Source organism: Lolium perenne, chromosome 3 (assembly GCF_019359855.2).
Source record: "Lolium perenne isolate Kyuss_39 chromosome 3, Kyuss_2.0, whole genome shotgun sequence".
Lineage (NCBI taxonomy): Eukaryota > Viridiplantae > Streptophyta > Magnoliopsida > Poales > Poaceae > Lolium > Lolium perenne.
This window is the reverse complement of record NC_067246.2, coordinates 3,781,497-3,796,356: the sequence shown is the minus strand read 5'-3', so window position 1 is coordinate 3,796,356 and position 14,860 is coordinate 3,781,497.

Sequence of the window (14,860 nt, the reverse complement as noted above, 5' to 3'; positions counted from 1 at the left end):
CGGCGTGACGCTGCGCCATACCGGAGGTCGACGCCATTGGCACGTTGCCGCCGAGGGTCCCGCGATAGGTGTCCTGGTGCTTGCGCTGGGCTGGAGGAGCTTTGTCGAGGAGAACGGCCTTTGCCGCGGGTATAGCCTGAGGCTCTGCTACCGCGGCGAAGGAGATTTCTCCGTGAGCGTCTGGGACAGCTTCGGTCTCCGCGTCACCATTCCTTCCTTCCTGTTGGACCTGTGAGTTCCCACCGAAGATCCACCCGGCGGGCGGTTGATCTTGCTCTGGGAGAGGCCGGACCCTATCATAGGAGGTAAGGGTGTACTCCTTCTGGTGAAGGGAGTGTAATTAGCAGTAAGATATTGTAGACCTTTTCCCGTGGGGCGTGATCTGTAATATGCATATGCTTTTAAATGAAACCGTTTCCTGTTAGTGTGCTCTCCCAACCCTCGTGGAGGTTCCGTACGTCGTTGTGTTCAGTCACATATCATCTCGGAGGCTATCCTCCGGTCAAAGTAGCATAGCAATCAGTCTGATCAGGACCAATCACTTGCCACTTTCCAGGCAAGGTAGCTGATGTAACTCGCGAGGGTTTGCCTCGGAGTCCCCCGATATTATGCTTAGAAGGGACAAGAGCGCATAAGACCCACGCAAAAAGTTTGCGAGAGTAGGAGGCTGAGGAAACTTATCTTTTGAAGCGAGGTGCCCTCTGTTGCCTGCCAAAACCCACCGGCGAGCAGCGACGAGCAACACGAAGAGCCGGGAGGCTCCCAGAACTGCTGGTGGGCCCTGGTCCCTCGGGCAACGGCCCGCAAAACTCCGGCACACGTCCTGGCTATTGCGAGGGCGTGCCACCTGACCTATCCCTGGTCAGGAAGGTGATGGATTGCTTCAATTATTTCCTGCATGGCAGACACGTAAACATTAAATCCGAGCCTCGATCGGCTCTCAGGTTGCCCTGTGAATCGGCTCAAGGAGCCGATCGACCCATGGTTCGTATTGGCTCTACGATAACATGGGGGTCCTGCTTTATCAAAACCAAGTTAAATCGACCCACGACAGTCTAGGGTTTTCACCGCATAATTGGAACGTCCTACACGTGGTTGAGCCTGGCAGATACGAAAGATAACAGCAAACTAGTCCTAGAAAAGAACTAAAAACCAACATAGGGTCGATTCTCGGAACAACTCCTCTAGGATCGGCAAACCATACCTTACGCACTACTGGATCATTCAACCCGTTTGCAAGGCCTAACCATGCGGATATCAAACTAATCCTTGGAGAACAAGGAACAACCATAACAGATCAGATCTACTAAATAAAGACCAAGCAAGCTGCTACCTTTACACCTAAGATAGGTGCAAAGGCAGCTAGACATGTAGGGGTAGCCTAACTAAGCAAACATATCAAAAAAGTATCGATGTTAGCCCCAACACATCCATGATAACAGTGTTACTCGCCATCAACAAGGCTTCAGTACGAGCAACACAAAACAACGAATAAACTGATACTGCTCAGATCGCAAGATGCGATCTGAGCAGCATGGCGCTTACCCGGAAGAAACCCTCGAAACAAGGGGTGGCGATGCACCTAGATTGTGTTTGTTGTGAACGTGATCGTCCTCTTTCCTCAATAACCCTAGGTACATATTTATAGTCCGTGGACTTTCTATCTTTGGAATAAACCTAACTGTGTACGAACTAAACTCTATCTCTTAATTCTAACTGAAACGTAATCTACCATAATGTACAGATACACGGGCAATCTAGCCCAAACTCTCGCAGGAGGCCGATTCAGAAACACTTTATGTGCATATCCTCTAAGCCCATCTCAATCACGGCCCAACTCCCAATATGGCTAAAATCCGGCTATAACACTTGCCCCCCTGGTTTTGGCAATAATAATTCCAAAACCACTCTGTTTTTCTTCATCGGGTTACGCGTTGCAGAGCAGAACCACTACAGTGCCCTTCCATCATGATGCCTTGCCTTCTCAACTTCCCCGTATGGCACGATTTGACAGTTTTGGCACCGCACCCTCGGAAACCGCCACAGTATTGAATCATCTCCCACTATATCCCCTTTATTTAACCGCATCCGAGCAGTTCGCTTCCTCTTGCTCCACATTAGCAATCAAAACTCCCCTCCTCTGCAATCATGGACTCCTCCTCTACCTCTTCGGGTCTCTCCTTCCAATCTTCCTCCTCCCGTGAGCCGACGCCGGAGTATGACCCGATAGCGGCGTACGAGGCCCTCGCCCCACCGCATTGGGACGAGGCGGATTTGGATTTCTCCGTCTGGCCAGAGGATGACGAATCCTTGACCGACGGGGAAGATGACCTCCGGTTCCTCATCGACGGGGAGTTGGAGGAAGAGAGCGACGATGACGCCTTCTCCTGGGGCGAGGACATCTCCTCCGACGAAGAGGACAAAGCGGAGGACGACACCTCCTCCGACGAGTACCCGCCGGTGAAGCGCTTCCGCGCCGGGTCGGAGGACGACGACGACGACGACGACGACGAAGAAGAAGAAGAAGCCCCTGCCGGCGGCTTCAACAGCAGCGACGAGGACATCGCCGGCAGCAGCGCCGATGGCAGCAAGGACGGCGACGACGAGGGCAGCGACGGCAGTGACGGCGTCGGCCCCTAGACTAGGGACTACTAGAATAGGGCTAGTAGTAGTACATTAGGTAGCAGATCTGCCTTTTGTGAGCAATCGGCTCTTGTAAAAAAAAACCTCTTCATCAATGAAGAATGCTTCCATGCCTGATTTTTCCGATTGTCAAAGTAGGTCAACGCACAAAGAGCCGATAGCAACGCATCAGTCTTTTACCATAAAACGCCAGTAAGGCCAGACTTCAAACGGTAACCTGCGACCCTCGTCTAAAGGACCAAACTCAGATCCCCAATTGCTCATCGAACAGATTCAACTCGCGGCGACACGAATCCTAGATCCCCAACCGCGCAGATTCATATCCGCCAGCAAATCAGATGGCGGAATCGTCCAACGCCAACGCAACAGTCTCTGGCCTGAAGGTAATCTTTAACTGCCCCTCTCCGTCCGAGCATAGTGTTAGAATTAATAGTAAATATCTGAATTAATGCCTTATTTCACCATTAATTTTAGGTATCAGACATTCTGTTGCCGCATCCTTCTCTTCCAAACTCTCTTTGTCTTGGCCCCCGAACTGTCGAGAGTCCTGCCCATCTGATTTCTTGCGAGGCCAATAGGATTCCCTTCGTGAACCAGAACTTAGATCTAACTTCTTGGGCCGACTGCTTACGAGCCTGGCCTAACCCTCCTGAAGATTGGGTTTCCTGGTACAGTAGAATATCCAAAACTCACCAATCCAAATGGGAAACCACAGGAATAGCCGATGCTCTGTCCTTATCATTGTCTCCCCTTGAGAAGCATGAAAATCTTCTAAAAACCATCGGCTACTTCTGGTCTGATGCCCTGAACTGCTTCATGTTTGGCCACGGCCCCATGACACCAACTCTGCTAGATGTGGTAATGATCACTGGCCTAGACGTCACATCCCCCAGCCCCTCTGCTTTTATGCTGCCAAGGGTTCCTTTCAAACTCTCTTCCAAAATAGAGTGCACAAACTGGGGTGCTTACCTTCGACGCCACATGAAAAATAAAGGCCTTGTAACAGAGAAAGAACACACGGCTTTCCTGAATTTCTGGTTGGAACACTTTATATTCTGTGGCCCTTCACTTGCTCCGACCAAGAATTATCTTCCCTTGGCCTATGAACTTGCCAGAGGTACCCAGCTTGGCATCGGCAAACTGTTCCTTGGAGAGGTCTATCGGTATCTCCAACTAATGTCTGTCAAATTATCTTCCCAACGGACAGTTAAAACAGGAGGTCCCTGGTGGTTTATTCAGCTATGGGCTCAGCTGTATTTCCAGAACCATATCCCAAACTTCCCACTTTTGGCCACTTGCACCTTTCCAGATGCTAACGGGAAGCAGATCCGATGCACTAGCTACGGCCAAGCCTTGTATAGCCTTCTAGGTAGTAAACTGATCCCCAAGGAAGCATCACAGTGGTTCAGGATCTTCTTCCAAGGCCTGGACAATCCTCTCTTCTTCCCTTACACGGAATCTGAAAATTTTGAAAATCCAGTCTCCTTCAGGCTAGACAGCTTTGCCGATGACACCAGCACCCGGCAATTGTATTCCACCATGATCCGTCCCTGCTTCCTTCCAGTTGGCATGAGCACATCAAACAGAATAATCAAACCTGGTTATGAGTCCTATCAGCCGATCGTAACAGCCCGGCAGTTTGGTCTTGGGCAGGTGTCTCCTCACTTCTTCCTCCATCATTTAACAGAGAGCAGAGCTGATTTGCCCGATGTCCTCACCGGTCAGAGGTGTTACTCTTTCTTTGATGCTGTAGCCATCCCAATCCCCAATAACCTCTCTTTCACCTCATCAACCGATGGTTTTGAGACCTGGTGGTCCATGTGGAAAACTCATGCCTTCAGGAGAGCTCTAGGACCGTTGCTGAGACAACTCGATGCCGAATATGATATCCCCACAGAACAGGTACTACCACTCGCAAATTTTCTTGAAGTGGCTTACAATGATTTTTATAACCTTGCTCTGTCTCCTTGCAGCAACAAGATGGTCCAAAACCTACACATGATGACGGCTCCCCCTTTGAATTCCTCCCACCGGCTCCGGTGGTCCTCTTCTACAAAAGCTCGCCACCCTTGAAAAAGGTCGTGATGCAGAGCTAGCCGATTTCACCAGAATCGGCTTCCAAGAGCAAAGTCTCTTCCGGGCCAGCTGCCCCCCGAGCCCGAATCGAGGCGAGAACGGCAGTGAGGAAAGTAGCCGCCAGGAAAACTTTGAAGCGCCGGAACCCTTCTCCAGATCAAGAGAGCTTGCACGTACGTTGATCCATGCACTGACTGGTTTCACCTATCCTTATGGGCTTCTGCAAGCATACTTGTGCTTACTAACTCTTCTTTTATAGGCCTCCACCGAAGACAACTCCAGCGAGGAAACACAATCCAGTCGAGGGGATTCGAGCTCGGGCAACTCTGGGGAAATCACCACGCAGAGCCAGCCAGATTTGCCACCATCGGCTTCCAGGAAAAGACCAGTTCCTGAACCTGTTGCCCCCAAGCTCCAATCAGAGCGGGGCAGGGCGGTCAACGCACAAAGAGCCGATGCATCAAGAGGGCTCGAAAGGAACCGCAAGCCCCTTCATCAAACCAAAAGGCCTCAAATGTAATTACCCTCCATACTCTCCCCAGCTCAGCTTACATGCTAATCCATTGCTGCTCGCATCGGCTAACCACCTCCTTTGCAGACTGATGACACTTCTAGTGGGGGAGTCGAGGAAGTATTGATGTCCTTCACAAACCAAGAGCCGATTACCTCATCATCGGCTGTCCCCCTGGTCTCAGGAGAGGTATACTCCTTTCGTTTGGCTTACCCTTCCCTTTTGCTGCATACTCACGCTGTTTATGTTTGTCAGGGTTGTGACCTCTCGGGCTTGCTAACGTTCGACCCTGAATCCATCGAACCAGCTCCTTGCGATGAACCACGACCCAGCGCCATCCAACGTCAGTTCCAGCATCTCAAAGCCCTGCTTTCCTCCCTGATCGAGACGTTGGTCGAAGACCCCGAGGAAGTGAAGAGTGTTCTTGAAGAAATCCAGCACCACCTCCCGGTAACGTTGCAGGTGAAACTCTGGCCAGTTGTGACTCTGTCTGCCTACAGGTCAAGGGTGAAGTTAGCTCGTCAGAGAATCGATCTACGCCACGCCCAACTTCCGTTGAAAACCGATATTGCAGACAGATGTCAGCGGCTCAACGAGAAAAAGGCGGCCTTAGATGCCAAAACTGACACCTCTGTCAGCACCGCCGAACTTGAGACCTTGCGAAAGGAATTGGAGGACCTTGAAGAGAGGGTCCGGGCAACCAAACAGCTTATTTCTGATAAGGAAGCTCTTATTGCCCGCTCCCAAGAAGAAGGCAGAAGTACGTGACCTGCACAAGCAGCTAGTGACGGGCAAGGACGAAGATGATGAGGCCGAGATCGCCGAGGTGGATCGTGTCCGTGCTGACGCCCTCCGTGCCTTCGAGGCATTCCTTCCATAGAGCCTATCCATGTAACCTGATAACTGCTCGTAACAGCTTGTACCTCTAGAGTCGATGGCTGTGCATCGGCTTTTTTAATCTAAAGTTGATGTCTGTGCATCGGCTGTACTTTATGTCCTGTTGCTTTGTATATTTTTCTAAAGTCGACGTCTGTGCATCGGCTATGCTTTATATATATATTTTTCTACCGGCCGATTTCATGCATCGGCCCCCATATTTCACTGTCCGTCATCCCACATACTTGGGAAATATTTCTTGAGATGCTGACCATTGACAGCCACTGGGAACTTCACACCGCTCAGCTCCTCAAGCATGTATGCGTTACCCTTTAAAACTTGGTCGACCCTGTACGGCCCGTGCCAATTTGGAGACCATTTACCATACACTGCATCCTTAGTCCCCAATGGCAATACAGCTTCCCATACCAGATCACCAACGTGGAACTCCTTTGGTCTCACCTTCTTATTATATGCGCGAGCTACCTTGGCTTAGTTCTCTTTAATTTTCTCAAGCGACCAAAGTCTAAGTTCCGTTAGATCCTCAATACCATCACTCATCAGGGTTGCATATTCTTCAGTTGTTAGATCATTCTGAAACGTAACGCATCTCGACCCAGCCGTGATTTCCCAGGGCAATACGGCTTCTTGTCCATAGACCAGATGGTATGGCGAGGTTTTTATCGCTCCATGACATGACATGCGATAAGCCCACAAAGCTTCTGACAATACCTCGTGCCAACGTCTAGGGTGCTCGTCGACTTTCCTCTTGATCAGCTTGATAAGGCTCTGGTTGGACGCTTCAGCTTGCCCATTTGCTTGAGCATAGTATGGAGATGATCGGATCAACTTAATTCCCGTGTCCTCGCAGAACTTTCTAAACTCGCGAGAAATGAAGACCGAACCTCCATCGGTCGTGATCGTCTGGGGAATCCCGAATCTATGAATGACATGTTCCTTCACGAAATTGATAACATCTTGTGATGCCACTGACTTCATAGGGACGGCTTCCACCCATTTAGTGAAATAATCTGTAATGGCCAAAATACAATTATGGCCTTTGCTCGATGGAGGATTGATTTTGCCGATCATATCCATACCCCAACCTCGAAATGGCCAAGGCTTGATGATGGGGTTCATTGCTGATGCGGGTACCGTTTGAATTTTCCCAAACATCTGACACGCTTGACACCCTTTATAGTACTTAAAGCAATCCTTAAGCATGGTGGGCCAATAAAACCCCGATCGCCTGATCAATCATTTCATCTTATGAGCCGATTGGTGAGTTCCACAGGCGCCTTCATGTACCTCGTGTAAGAGCCGATTTGACTCGGCTGGTCCCAGACATTTGACAAGTAACCCTTCCAAAGTCCTGTAGAACATGTCATCTCCTATAAGGACATACTTCATGGCCTTGTACCTGATGTCTACTTCCCCCTCCTTTTCCTGTAGACAGTGTTGGGCCTCCAAGAGCAGAGGTTTGTAGAACAGCAGCAAGTTTTCCCTTAAGTGGATCACCCAAGGTTTATCGAACTCAGGGAGGAAGAGGTCAAAGATATCCCTCTCATGCAACCCTGCAACCACAAAGCAAGAAGTCTCTTGTGTCCCCAACACACCAAATAGGTGCACTAGTTCGGCGAAGAGATAGTGAAATACAGGTGGTATGAATATATATGAGCAGTAGCAACGATGCCAGAAAATAGCTTGCTGGCATGTAGTTGATGGTGGTGGTATTGCAGCTGTAGTAACGCAGTAAAACAGTAAACAAGCAGCGATAGCAGTATTTAGGAACAAGGCCTAGGGATTACACTTTCACTAGTGGACACTCTCAACATTGATCACATAACAGAATAGATAAATGCATACTCTACACTTTTGTTGGATGATGAACACATTGCGTAGGATTACACGAACCCTCAATGCCGGAGTTAACAAGCTCCACAATTATGTTCATATTTTAGTAACCTTATAGTGTAAGATAGATCAAAAGACTAAACCAAGTACTAGCATAGCATGCACACTGTCACCTTCATGCATATGTAGGAGGAATAGATCACATCAATATTATCATAGCAATAGTTAACTTCGCAATCTACAAGAGATCATGATCATAGCATAAACCAAGTACTAACACGGTGCACACACTGTCACCTTTACACACGTGCAGGAGGAATAGAACTACTTTAATAACTTTGCTAGAGTAGCACATAGATAGTAGTGATACAAAACTCATATGAATCTCAATCATGTAAAGCAGCTCATGAGATTATTGTATTGAGGTACATGGGAGAGAGATGAACCACATAGCTACAGCGGAGCCCTCAGCCTCAGGGGTGGATTACTCCCTCCTCATCATGGAGGCAGCGATGGCGGTGAAGATGGCGGTGAAGACGGCGGTGGAGATGGCTCCGGGGGCAATTCCCCGTCCCGGCAGGGTGCCTTAACATATTTCTGTCCGCCGAATTGTAGTTTAGCGATGGCGGCGGCGCCCCTGGAGTCTTTCTGGAGTTTCGTCAATTGGTACTGCGTTTTTAGGTCGAAAGGGCTTTTATAGGCGAAGAGGCGGCGCAGGGGGGCACCTGGGGGCGCCACACCCTAGGCCGGCGCGGCCTAGGCCTGGCCCGCGCCGCCATGTGGTGTGGTGGCCCCCTGGCCCCTCTCCGACTCTTCTTCGGTGTTCTGGACGCTTCCGGGAAAAATAGGAGGTTTGGCGTTGATTTCGTCCAATTCCGAGAATATTGCCCAAACAGCCTTTCTGGAACCAAAAACAGCAGAAAACAGCAACTGGCCTTTCGGCATCTTGTTAATAGGTTAGTTCCAGAAAATGCACGAATATGACTGTCAACACCCGGATTTTTAAGTCCGGATGCCTATTATGTCATACATCGCAATCCCAGGAAATTGTTGTTGCGAGGCATAATAGTTAAGTATCACAGTCATCATTCATTACAAACCATAATGTCTTACAACTTGGAATCACATGATCCATATTACACAAATAGTTGATCTAATGATCAACGAACAAACATAAGTTCATAGCGGAAGCGTAAGATACAAGGACTCTCTAGTCCACAGGCCAACGCTTGACGTTAGAAGCTCCTAGTTGTGGTAGACGTCCTGCTGATCGTCCTCCTCGTACTGCTGCTCGGCTTCATAGTCTGGCCATTTGAATAGCCAGGGACAAAGCCGTGAGTACTTTAAGTACTCGCAATCTAACACTAAAGTAAGTACTAGCATTGACATAAAGGTGTTTCTAAGCTCTAAGTTTATTTGCATAAAGCCAATTTTATTTCATAAACACTTTTGTAAACAACTCCTCAAGTGCTAACTAACTCAAGTGGGAACATTAGTGTCATTCCCACAACTCAGTTGTGATTCAAAGTCAAAGTCACCTTTCCAGTTCAAGTTCAGAAACACCAGTCACAAAGATATAAATTCTGATGACGGAAACAGAATGGCCTTTCCAACTGTCCATATCCGCGGACGCGGCTATTCGAATAGTTCTACACTCTGCAGAGGTCGCACACTTGTGCCACAACATTTGATTACATCCGTCAGGGGTAAAACCCTGCATAATCGTAACTCAGTACGCGGATCATCAACCGTTAACCTTTCACTTACACACCCTAGTATAGGCACCTCTCCCCATGAGCTTGGCCTCCCGGTGAAAACCAACTGTTAACCCGGGAACTGCACAGGGCTTGGCCGTACAATTCACCTTCAATTCACATCATTTCTCAACAACGGAGGCAGCCTCAAGCATAACCCCTATGATGTGTGTTCAGAGGGAACCCATACTAAGACACATAAATTTCCAGCTAAGCCCTACCCATAATCAGGTATTGTGGGGGTACTCAAAAATTGGAATGGTATCGCATCCAATCAATCATCAGTTTTTAGCCCAAGTCACCCAGTCAACTTCAGTGTCATATTCACCTTCAAAATCTTTCAATGGAAATGACTAATCATTCCAAGGTTTTCACCATCATCATCTCATCAACACATGTTCCCAGCTAGAGTAGTCATTTTAAAATTAGCACTAGCCACTATGTGTGAGGGGTGCTAAGTATTTACTTCTAGGCTAAGTTTGATACTCTTGTACTAACTCCATATTAATCTAGTAAATCATAAATCAAAAAGTACTTTGATAAAACAAAAGTAAGTAAAGCTTGTAAAGTAAAAACTGGGAAATAGGATCATAAGCATGAAGTAAATGGGGTAATGCCTTGCTCATGGTGAGCTTTGCACTTTGCAAGAGTATTATCTTGCCTTGGTTGGGAAACTGGTCAAGGTGGTCTTCTTCTTCCTGGAAGTAGACCTCCTCCTCCTCCTGGTACTCCTCGGTACTAGCGTCTAAAATACGAATACGGGGTACACAATCATCACACCAAACTAATCTACTAAACTATGCACAATCATGGTTCACACACTTAAACTAGCATCACAAATTACTATTAAGTTGGTGGATGGGTTATTCTTATCAATTAAGAAAAAATAATTTCCTCTCATACTAACATTAAATGTTACTTTGAATTATTCAGAGAAATAACTTCCTCTTATTATCTTATTAAGATTTAATTTCTCTTATGCATAATATGTGACCTAGGTTGACCCAAGTCAACCTCTTCACACTTATCATTTGGAGAAAAGATTTAAATGAGGTGAGCACCTCATACCATTTAATTCTAGCATAACAAAGATTTAATATCACCAACAATTCCTATGGGACCTAAATCACCAGAGTCTCCACTTCATTGGAATTGGTGGTGACAAGATTTAAATGAGGGGAAACTCCCACATAAAATTTCTTAATAGCTTTGGACAATATCTTTGACTAGAAAATAGCCATAAGGGCATTTAACTCAACTCAACCATGATCATTCAAAGTAAGCATGGCATATTTTTGTAGAAACAATTAGTATAAGTGAAAAGTGAATTATTGGAGGTGGAATTAACTGAAAAGCATTTTTGGTTGATTTTTAAGAATTATTACAAGATAGAAAAGTCCCTGCCTTGTTTAATTTGTCATTTTAAATCTACAAAAGATCTATGGTTCTATCCAGTGGCAAAGTGTAGGTAATTTCATAAGGTTTCCAGAAATATAAAGTTTGTAAAATTTGGCTCAGTAGATTTGTCACAATTGAATTTCAAAGTTTGTATCAGATTAGGGTATTTCTCCTATTTTCCAAATTTGAATTCAAATGGTGGGCCGGCGCGGGAAAAATAGCTGGGCTGCAGAGGGAAAAAGAGAGTGGGCCGGCCCAGTACTGCGTCTAGCGCAGCGGGCCGTCTGACCGCGTGGGGGCCACGCGTCAGTGGGACTTAAATCCCGAAGCGGTACGCGCAGGCTGGCGCCGTAGGATTAGGCGAGGATCGGACGGTTGGGGAGCGTCGTCGTCGACGGCGAGACGGGAACTCACCGCGACGGCGGCAGGGGGTCGGTGAGCTCGTCGGAGCTCCGGCGGTCGAGGGCGAGGTGCACAGCAACGTTGTCGACGACGGTGAAGCAGGTGGAAGCAGCGACGTCTCCAATGGTGGCCTCCTGCTCCGGCGGTCTCCGTCTTGCGGCGGCGGCGATCTTGCAATTGGCGGTCTCCGGCGGTGTATCTATGAAATTGAGGGGGCAGGGGGAGTTCTGAGGATGAGTGGAGGCGATTGGCGTGCTCAGTTTGAGTGGAGGCGTCCTCCTTTTATAGCGACGAGAGGTGGCCGAAGCGGAGCTAGCTGGTCGTCGATGGCGTCGTCGTTCCAGGGGCGCCAAGGGGCAAGTGATGGGCTCGGAGTGTTGGCGACGTCCATGCGGAGCTGACGTGCTTGATCGTGGGGAAAACGAGGCACTACAGCGGCGGTGATCGTGATGGGAGCTTGCGGGTCATGGCGGAAGGGCGTGGATGCTCACGTCGTCTGCGGCGTTCCCGCGGGCAGGTGGCCGTGTCCAGGCGGTGCAGTGTGCCGTCGCGCGTCTACTGGCGTTGAGAGGGAGTGCGGAGGGGACGCCGAGCCGTGGGCGTCGTCACGCCCTGGCGTGTCCAGGGTCGGCGCCAGGCGCGCTCTGGCGCGGCATGGACGTGTGCTGGGCGCCACTGGGCGCGCGTGTGCTGACGTCTCTGGTGCCTGGCTTCGTCGGGGCAGTGGCTGGGCAGCATCAGGGGAGTGAGAGGGTGCCAGTGGACATGGTGATGCAGGCTAGAATCGACCAGGTGAGGGGATGGCATGAAGTGGCCATGCCATGCCACGGCATGGCAAGGTTTCTTTTAATTGATCACTCATTTGACCAGTGCAAGTGGTGGTGATGGTGTGGTGATGTGAGAGGGATGCTCCAGGGTGCAGAGAGGGCCAAGTTGGACCAAGTCCAAGAAGAAAATGAGGTATGGGCTCCAATTTCTACCCTGCCTGCCAAGTGTTTGTGGAAATGCCCGAAAGAAAAATTATTTTCGAATTTTGAAATTCTTTTTGGTGGGTTGTATTCATATATTAAGTGGAGCATTTTGGTGGTGGTGGTGGTCAAAATGGATTTGATATGCAAAATCACATTTTGCATATGATCTTGTTTATGTGAAAAAGTTCCAACTTTGCTTGCTTCCCATTTGAGATTGGTGATGAATTTGGGGTGATGGTTTTGGGCAAAGTTGTAGTGCTTGATGTTGTCTTGGATGTGGTGAAATGGTTTGACAAAGTTTAGAAGTGGAAAGAAGAAAACCAGGGGCTCAAAGTGAGCATCAGACTGAGAAAGGCACAAGTGACCATATTGCATGTGAATTGGAAATTGAGTTTGATTTTGGTTTGAATTGAGTTGGCTTGATTCCAAAGGTGTGAATAAGTGTTTAGTAACCATTTACAAGTAATGGTGCAAACCAAATTGGCCTAGATTAAGTATTTGCAAAAATGGCATAGGCCTTATGTGAGAGGGAAAAGGATTTTTGGGATTTCTTTTATATTTTCTTTTTATTTGAATTGGGATGATCACTTGATCATCCCTAGGGTTTTGGAGTGAGAGAGAACTCATAAGCAAACATCATGGCACTTGCACACTCAAAATAATTAATAAGGTGATCTATAAGCATAAACCTATATGATGAGAAAAAGTTTTTGTTAACCCCAAATTTTGGATTCTTGAAATTTCTCTCTTGTTCATTTTATTGAAATTTGGGATGTTACAAACCCTTCCCCCTTACAAAAGATCTCGTCCCGAGATCTAGAGAAAACTAGGTACTAAAGAGATTTGGGTACTCTTTCTTCATATCTTCCTCGCGTTCCCAAGTTGCTTCTTCTTCGGTGTGGTTACTCCATTGTATTTTTAGGAACTTGATACTTCTGGTGCGGGTGGTCCTGAATGCTTCTTCAAGGATGCGAATAGGCACTTCGCGGTAGGTTAGGTCCTTGTTGATATCAATGGCTCTGTGGTCGATGTTCTTGAATACTTCGGTCTTTTCTGGCACTTCTAGGCACTTCCGAAGCAGTGAGATGTGAAACACATCGTGCACGGCGGACATTTCCTCCGGCAGTTCCAACTGATATGAGACTTCTCCTCGGCGATCCAAAAATCTTGAATGGTCCGACATATCTGGGGGCGAGCTTTCCTTTGAGTTGGAATCTCTGCATTCCTTTGAGGGGTGAGACTTTGAGATACACAAAATCTCCGATCTCGAATGCCATCTCTCGGCGTCTCTTGTCGGCGTAGCTCTTCTGCCTTGACTGGGCGGTCTTGAGGTACTCGCGGATCTTGTGCACCTTTTCTTCGGCTTCGCGGAGAACATCGGGGCCGAAGACTTGACTATCTCCGACTTCCGACCAGTTCAGAGGGGTACGGCATTTCCTTCCGTACAGGGCTTCAAAGGGGGCCATCTGTAAGCTGGCTTGATAGCTATTGTTGTATGAGAATTCTGCATATGGTAAGCAGTCTTCCCATTTGGATCCGTACTCTAGCACACAGGCTCTCAACATATCTTCTAGGATCTGGTTGACTCTCTCAGTCTGTCCGTCGATCACCAGGTGGTATGCTGTGCTGAAATTCAGTCGGGTTCCTAGTCCTTCATGCACTTTCTGCCAGAATCTTGAGGTGAATTGTGATCCTCTATCTGACACAATTGACTTCGGGGTTCCGTGCAGGCTGACTATTCTGGATATGTATAACTCAGCTAGCTTTGGGCCTTGGTATGTGGTCTTGACAGGGATGAAATGGGCAACCTTGGTTAACCTATCGATGACTACCCAAATGGAGTCATTTCCTCTGTTAGATTTGGGCAATCCTGTGATAAAGTCCATACCGACAGAATCCCATTTCCACTCAGGAATCTGTAAGGGTTGCAACAGTCCTGCGGGTCGTTGATGTTCTGCTTTGACTCGCTGACAGATATCACACTTGGCGATGTAGCTTCCTATCTCTCGCTTCATTCCGTGCCACCAGAATTGTTCCTTCAGGTCTTGGTACATCTTGGTACCTCCGGGGTGGATTGAGTAAAGGGTGTCATGGGCTTCTTGCAGAATGACTTGCTTCAAGTCAGAGTCCGATGGTACGCAGAGACGTTCTTTGTACCAAAGAACTCCGGCTTCGTCTACGGTGAATCCTGGTGCCTTTCCTGCAGCTATCTGACTCTTTATTCCGTCAATGCTGGCATTTCCCTTCTGGGCTTCTTTTATCTGGCTCATCAAGGTGGGTTGGAGTTCAATGCTGGCGAGGAATCCTTCGCTCACTAGCTCTAGTCTGAATTGTTCAAACTCTTGGTACAGGCTTGGTTGCTCTATTGCGATCAT